This window comes from Galeopterus variegatus, unplaced genomic scaffold (genome assembly GCF_000696425.1).
Source record: "Galeopterus variegatus unplaced genomic scaffold, G_variegatus-3.0.2 Scaffold6237, whole genome shotgun sequence".
NCBI classification, from domain to species: Eukaryota; Metazoa; Chordata; class Mammalia; order Dermoptera; family Cynocephalidae; genus Galeopterus; species Galeopterus variegatus.
Genome location: NW_007732348.1, coordinates 163,875 through 171,087, shown reverse-complemented (window position 1 = coordinate 171,087; position 7,213 = coordinate 163,875).

The window sequence follows — 7,213 nt, the reverse complement described above, 5'->3', positions numbered from 1 at the left end:
AAAAAGAAGATTGTAAAATATCCCAACTTTTATATTGATTACATATATTATTTTGGATATATTGGGTTAAATAAAACATAGTATTAAAATTATCTCACCTTTTTCAGTGTGGCTAATAGAAAATTTAAATGGGTAGCTCACATTATATTTCTTTTGGACAGCGCTGGTCTAGAAAGTTTCTGAACATAGAACACCAAACATGTATATTTTCCACTGGGCCTGGGGGGCGGGTGTTTTGGAGGAAATGGACAGGTGCTGGGCAGTGTCAAAATTAAGGTGGGCCTAGGTAGCACTGAAGAGGGGTCTTTGTACAACCAGGTGGCAAGTGAGAACATTGATGCCTGGCTATTGGAAATGACAAAATAAATCATGGAATCTTGGAATTTCAGGATTAAGGAATGCCTTGTGAATTATCTGATCCAATAAATGATGGAAAGGAAATGCCTTGTACTCAGAATCTGAATGGTTGGATTCTGTTGTCAGCTTCATCGTTTATTAGATAGCAGGTCTTGGGCAAACCACTGAATATCTTTCCTTGTATGCCTACGTGGGAGATAAAACCTGCTTGGCCTTTCTTGAAGGGTTATTTTAACTTATTCAAAAGCCCATTTAAAATTCCAAAGCACTGTACAAATATGATACTAAATACATGTTGCATACTTTGCAATCCTGGCTCAGTCCAGTTCTACAGAGAGCTGTTGATAATTGTCAAAGTGGGTAATTAATTGATGGATAATTTTACATTGAACATATTAGTGTGTTTGTGTCTATACAGAGAAGAAAGAGGAAGCAAGGATAAAGAAATCTTGTAGCTCCCATTTTCTTCTATTTTTATTATTTTTCCTATTGTTATTATAACCTCCTAAGGGGAAATCTGGGATAAGAGTTCTGGACCCTGACAAACTTAATTAAATCAGGCTGAGATGAATAAAATAGAACCGAACAAGCTACCTATTCTGCCCAAGTAGACACCTTCCCTGGTTGACTCTTTTCAGAGGCAAGGCAGTGCAGTGCTGCTCTCTGTTGTCACTGGTGTGTCATGACCTGACAGGGCCATTTCCCCATTCATCCCGAACAGTCAGCCCTCTGGCCCCAGGACTGTCAGGAGCCAAGAGAAGCTGGGAACACACCTGAGGCATTCTCGCCCCTGTGCCACACCTCAGAAAAACCTGCTGTGGCCGGCCCGGTGGCGCACTGCTACAGTGTGCCGCTTGGGAGCGCGGTGGCGCTCCCGCCGAGGGTTCGGATCCCACATACAGACCGGTTCCTGCTCACTGGCTGAGCGAGGTGCGGGAGCAACACCGAGGGTTGTGATCCCGTTGCCAGTCCCGGTCTGGTACGGGCGCGACACTGAGGGTTGCGATCTGTTGCCGGACACGAAAAAAGACAAAAAGGAAAAAAAAAAAGAAAAACCTGCTGAGCTTGGGTCAGGTCTGGAGGGTAACTACTGACTGCTGTGATAGCCCCTCTCCCTGGCTTGTTGCTGGGCTGGGCCCGCAGGGAGGCCAACATTTTCCCTGGCCTCTCTTGTCCCTGTAAACGTCTGGAACTGAAACTCAGCGTCTATCCCTTTAACACTCAGTTTAACCCTAAGAAGTGTGAACACCTGTAAATAGCCCTGACTATCCCACCATTTCGGTCACCAAGGGGCCGGAATTCTGGAAGATGCCCTTGCAGTTCACACAAAACCCCAGGGGCCCAGGGTTGTCTAAAGGGAAGTCCTACATAGCAGTCACTGTGGGACCAGCCTTGGCTAAACCTGAGAGAACAAACAGGATTCTTTAAGATCCTAAAGAATTTTAGAACAGTGTTTTTTTCCGACAATCAAACTATTACAAGTTCCTTGTAGAACACTTGAAAGTTACTGAAAGTTACTGTGATTATACCCCCATTAGGTACTAGCATTTTGTTTTATGTGTGCAATTTTCTTTCTTTCTCTTTTCTCTTTTTTTTGTAGATGATTATCAAAAGACTGGGACCCAGACTGCAGTATGTTAGGACTCCTATTTTTAAAAACGAGAAAAAGGCAAACAACCTAGTGAAAAATGTCAAAGGACAGTTCAGAGAAGGTGAGATGGGAGTGGCCAATGGGTGTGGATGAAAAGACACCAACCCCGATCAGGAAAATGAGACTGTTCCCCCACAAATTAAGTCTAATAATAGCAAACCTTGGGAGAGATGTGGAAGCAGGAACACTCATACCCTGCTTTAGAGGGTAAATGTGGTACAGCTGCTTTGAAGAACAATTTTATAACATCTGGTACAGCTGCGGAGGCAATTCAGCTTATTTCCCATGCCTGTACATATACACACCTAAAACAAAATGGGAAACATTCATTAATACCATTTAATAACCTGCTTAAGTGAAGAGCTTAACAATATATCACGAACATCTTTCTGTTGTTAAACAAGAAAACTTATTATTAAAAAGCCTCCGGCTGAGGCTCCTGAGCCCTGCTTCCTCTGTCTGCACTGGGAGGGCCTCTGACCTGATGAAAGACACCAGAGCCTTTGTACACACAGCCCAGGATCACCCGCACCTGCACACTCCTCCACTGTCACGGGGGATGTGGGATAGCCCAAGGCTGTACTTGCCCACTTTATTCCTCTCACCATCTACCCCCCACCGCCACCCAGCGCTGCCCTTGATCTTGCTCATGTTACTGAGGAGAATGAGTAGGAGAGATGCATAAGGGGTTCCAGTGCTCTTGAGAAATCGAGTCTGCAGGAGGCAGGGGCCAGGGATGAGCAGGAGCTCGGGAAAGGACCAGCGCCCAGCAGGCTGCAGCTTGCAGGCTACTGTTTGCTGAGGCCGTGGGTGGAGTTGGAGGTGAGGTCAAGAGAATGTAAGGCGGTGCAAAAGGGTGCTCCACTTCCAAAACCTTCAGTTTAAATCTGCCCACTACCCCCTAACAGTCCCTAATTCCTCCCTCATTCCCTACCCTGTTTCAACTCCACACTCCATTCCTTTGGGCATTCTCTTGGTAACACTCCAGCTCACTCGCCCCTACGTCCTTGCACTGCACCTGCCCAGTGGCACCTCAGCCCAGGATCATTCCAGCCCTTTGCTTTCTCCTTGTCTATACTTGGGTTGCGGGTCAAAACCTAGCATTTTGACACTTCTAAACATTTGTGGCCTCCAATCTCAACTAGTCCATATCTGGACCCCTCTAGTCTTTTTGGCTGTCTTGTCAGTTTTCTCTCCAGTTCTCCAGAGTGGCTTTTTCACACTTTCTCCATTTCCTAAATCCACATCATTTTTACTCTCAGCAAATGATTTGACCTCCTACTTCACAGAGGAATTAGGAATTATTAGAGAAGTCTCTCAATTTTCTCCCACTGACTCTATAAATTGAACTGCGTTGCTGTCTGATTTTTCCCCCTTTTCTTTCTGTTACAGCAGAAAAGTGTATTGCCAGGGCCATTGTTGGAATCCTGCCGATGCAGACAATTGTATTGTTGGGTTAGGGCTCACAGAGTCTTCAAACCCCTTGTACAGGCTGTGTCACAGACCTCTCATATGCCAGGCTGGGTCACCAGACCCCTCACATGTCCAGCTGGGTCACCAGACCCCTCACATGTCCAGCTGGGTCACCAGACCCCTCACATGTCCAGCTGGGTCACCAGACCCCTCACATGTCCAGCTGGGTCACCAGACCCCTCACATGTCCAGCTGGGTCACCAGACCCCTCACATGTCCAGCTGGGTCACCAGACCCCTCACATGTCCAGCTGGGTCACCAGACCCCTCACATGTCCAGCTGGGTCACCAGACCCCTCACATGTCAAGCTGGGTCACCAGACCCCTCACATGTCCAGCTGGGTCACCAGACCCCTCACATGTCCAGCTGGGTCACCAGACCCCTCACATGTCCAGCTGGGTCACCAGACCCCTCACATGCCAAGCTGGGTCACCAGACCCCTCACATGTCCAGCTGGGTCACCAGACCCCTCACATGTCCAGCTGGGTCACCAGACCCCTCACATGTCCAGCTGGGTCACCAGACCCCTCACATGTCCAGCTGGATCACCAAACCCCTCACATGTCCAGCTGGGTCATCAGACCCCTCACATTCAGGCCCATGCTAGGTAATTAGGAAATATCCTGGGAGCAGTTTGCAGATGACACGAGCTCAGTCCTCAGCTTTCTCATCAATGGCAGCAGCAGCAGCAGTGGTGGTGGCCTCCTAGAAGGTCCCGGGGGCCCTGGCAGCAACAGCCTCCAGAAGCAGTAGCAGTGGCCTCCCTGTGCCGCTGTCCCCAGGGACATCCCAGGGCTGGGGGCACTATGGATCAGAGCCACTCGTCCTTTATACTGAAGTCTGATAACCCAGGACAGCTGGGCGCCCACGCACATCTACATCAGACAATAGCCAAGGAACACCTGGACGCACATGCACATTTACATCAAATGCTCAGCAAGATTCTGAACATCAGAGAGGCCATGACCATTTTCCTTCATTTTCCCTACAAAGAGGTGGACCCATTCCTGTCTTAGGCCAATCTCTACTCTTCAGCTTTTGAACTCATGCCATCGACTTTAACTGATCAAATAACCTTTCTGTTTCCTGTATCCTCAGTATTTTCTACAGCATTTGAATATGTCCATGTCACTCCTGTATAATCTATAACAAGATGGCCTTGACCCAAGGTCTTCTCCAGACACTGCCCTAGCTCTTCTCTCCATCACAAATACAGTGAACAACCATGGCACTGTAGTTTTTAAAAATCCAGACTTCTCCCTTCTTTCCGAAGGGAGTTGTCTTTTCAAGCTAATCTATTGCTAGATGTGGTTGGATGGTCCAGCGATGAGCACCTGACCCAACCTAGGTTAACTGGAGTCTGTATTAGTTTGTTTCTGTTGCTTATAACAAAATTCCTGAAACTGGGTAATTTGTAAGAGAATGAAATTTATTGCTTACAATTTTGGAGGTTGGGAAGTCCAAAGTCCAGGAAACACATCTGGTGAAGGCCTTGGTGGTAGTGACAGTGATGCAGGGGTCTCACATGGTAGAATGGTGGAGCAGAGAGAACTGACTTCTTTTAAAGCCCTCAGAATACCCCCCCCCAACCACCACCATCATTAAACCATGCACGATGGCAGTAGGTTGTCCTCACAATCTAATCACCTCTTCAAGGCCCCATCTTGAAATTACCATAGTAGGCTTTCCCACCCTCAACAGTTACAGTGGAGACTAAGCTTCAGTGAGTTTGGGGGAACATTCAATCCACAGCAGAAACTGTTAGTCAAAAGAATCCTAGAAAGAAGAGATAAACTGCTCACATTCAGTCTACTGCAGAGTTCTTCCCTGATTTGTCTATTTTTAAATCTGCATTATCATTTCATTATATAGCTATACTGCAATCGTTAATCCATCCTCCCATTGATGAATTTTGAAGTGTTTCCGGATTTGGGCTATTATGAATAAAGCTGCTAAGAACATTCTTTTTCCACTCTTTTGGGAGACATTTGTTTTCATTTCTCTTTGGTAAATGACTTGGAATGGAATTCCCAGGTCATGGGTGGATGTAGGTTTAACTTTAGAAGAAACTGCTGAGCAGTTCTCCAAAGCAACTATCCTGTTTTACATTCCGATCAGCAATGCAAGAGAGTTCTACTTGCTTCACATTCTCACCATTTGATAAAGCTAGATTTTAGCGTTTTTAGAGAGTGTGCAATACTATCTCACTGTGGTTTTAATTTGCATTTCCCTCGTGTCTAATGATGTTTAGAAATTTTCATGAGCTTTACTGGCCACTTGTATATCTTCTTTTCTGAAATGTTGGTCAAATATTTGACACTGAAAGACCAGCGATGCAACACGTAAGTGGTTTCTGCCATAGGGTATATCATCTTCTTATCATATCATAGATTAAAGCCAAGAGAAGAAAAGCACTCAGCAGTTCAAGCCTGGCATCGGAATATCCTGGAATATCGGAATATTGAAATTTTATAGAAGGGCTCCTTTTATGCTTTCCTACCAGCCATTGGCAGCAAAGTGTCTTTGCCATGCATTCTGGGGTAGCCCGTTCATTCTACAGGTTTCTAAGCTGTACAGCAGATGCTTGGGCTGTAGCTACTTGTTTGGCTGATACTGTCCTTCCTCCAGTCCCACCAGGCAGGATGCAGAGTCCCAGCAGCTGCCCTTGCTTACCCTGCTGTATTTCCTTCATGGCTGAAGTAAGGCTTCACCTCCTACTTCCTTTCCTATAAATAAACTTTATTTTTCTTGAGCCCATAGATAAACAAACGAATCAATCAATAAAAAGTTAAATCATCAGGACGTGAACGCAAACCCATCATGATAATAACTGGCATGTGTAAGATGCCCTGCAGTTCATAGCCTGTTTTCACATATATAATTTATATCTATCTACAAAACAAAGACACAGGGCATTATTATCACCTCTAATTTACAGATGAGGAAAATTATGGCTCAGAGAGGTTAAATGAGTTTCCTGTGGTCATCCTCATTGGCTGATCTACCCAAGAAAGGAGAGCCATGACTGGGGTTCACAAATGACAGTGTGCTGGAGACAACTCAGCCTCTGTTACCACAGACGAGTGCCAGGAGGGAGGTAGACGGGGATGAAACGGAAGGGGGGACCAAGGGAGCAGGAGATGCTGGACTCTAACTCCCAAGGGTGCTGACCTAGGGTTCAGGGCACTAGGGCAGCTCTTTCTGTGGTGTGATTTGAAGAGTCCCTCAAGAAACCCCACCAAAATTCTCTTTGGGCATGCACAGTGCCTCAGTTTCCATCATCATTAATCTCCTAGTTAAGGCAGTTCTTAAACTTTTCCAGTGAAGCTCCCCAGTGGCTGAGGTACATAAATACCACTCTCAGGGGTCAGGAACAGAGCCCCAGAGGGAGTTAGAAGAGAGATTTTTTCAAACTGATGATCAAAAACATTCATGCAGATTCCATATTCTTCTTCATAATGAAAGTTTGGATTTTAAAAAAGTTTACGTTTATTGTAAAAATAATGACCCTTTGGGGCCGGCCCGGTGGCGCGCTGCTACAGTGTGCCGCTTGGGAGTGCGGCGGTGCTCCCGCCCGAGAGTTCGGATCCCACATACAGACCGGCCGCTCACTGGCTGAGCGAGGTGTGGGAGCAACACCGAGGGTTGCGATCCCGTTGCCGGTCCCGGTCCGGTACGGGCGTGACACTGAGGGTTGCGATCCGTTGCTGGACACGAAAAAAGGGAAAAGGG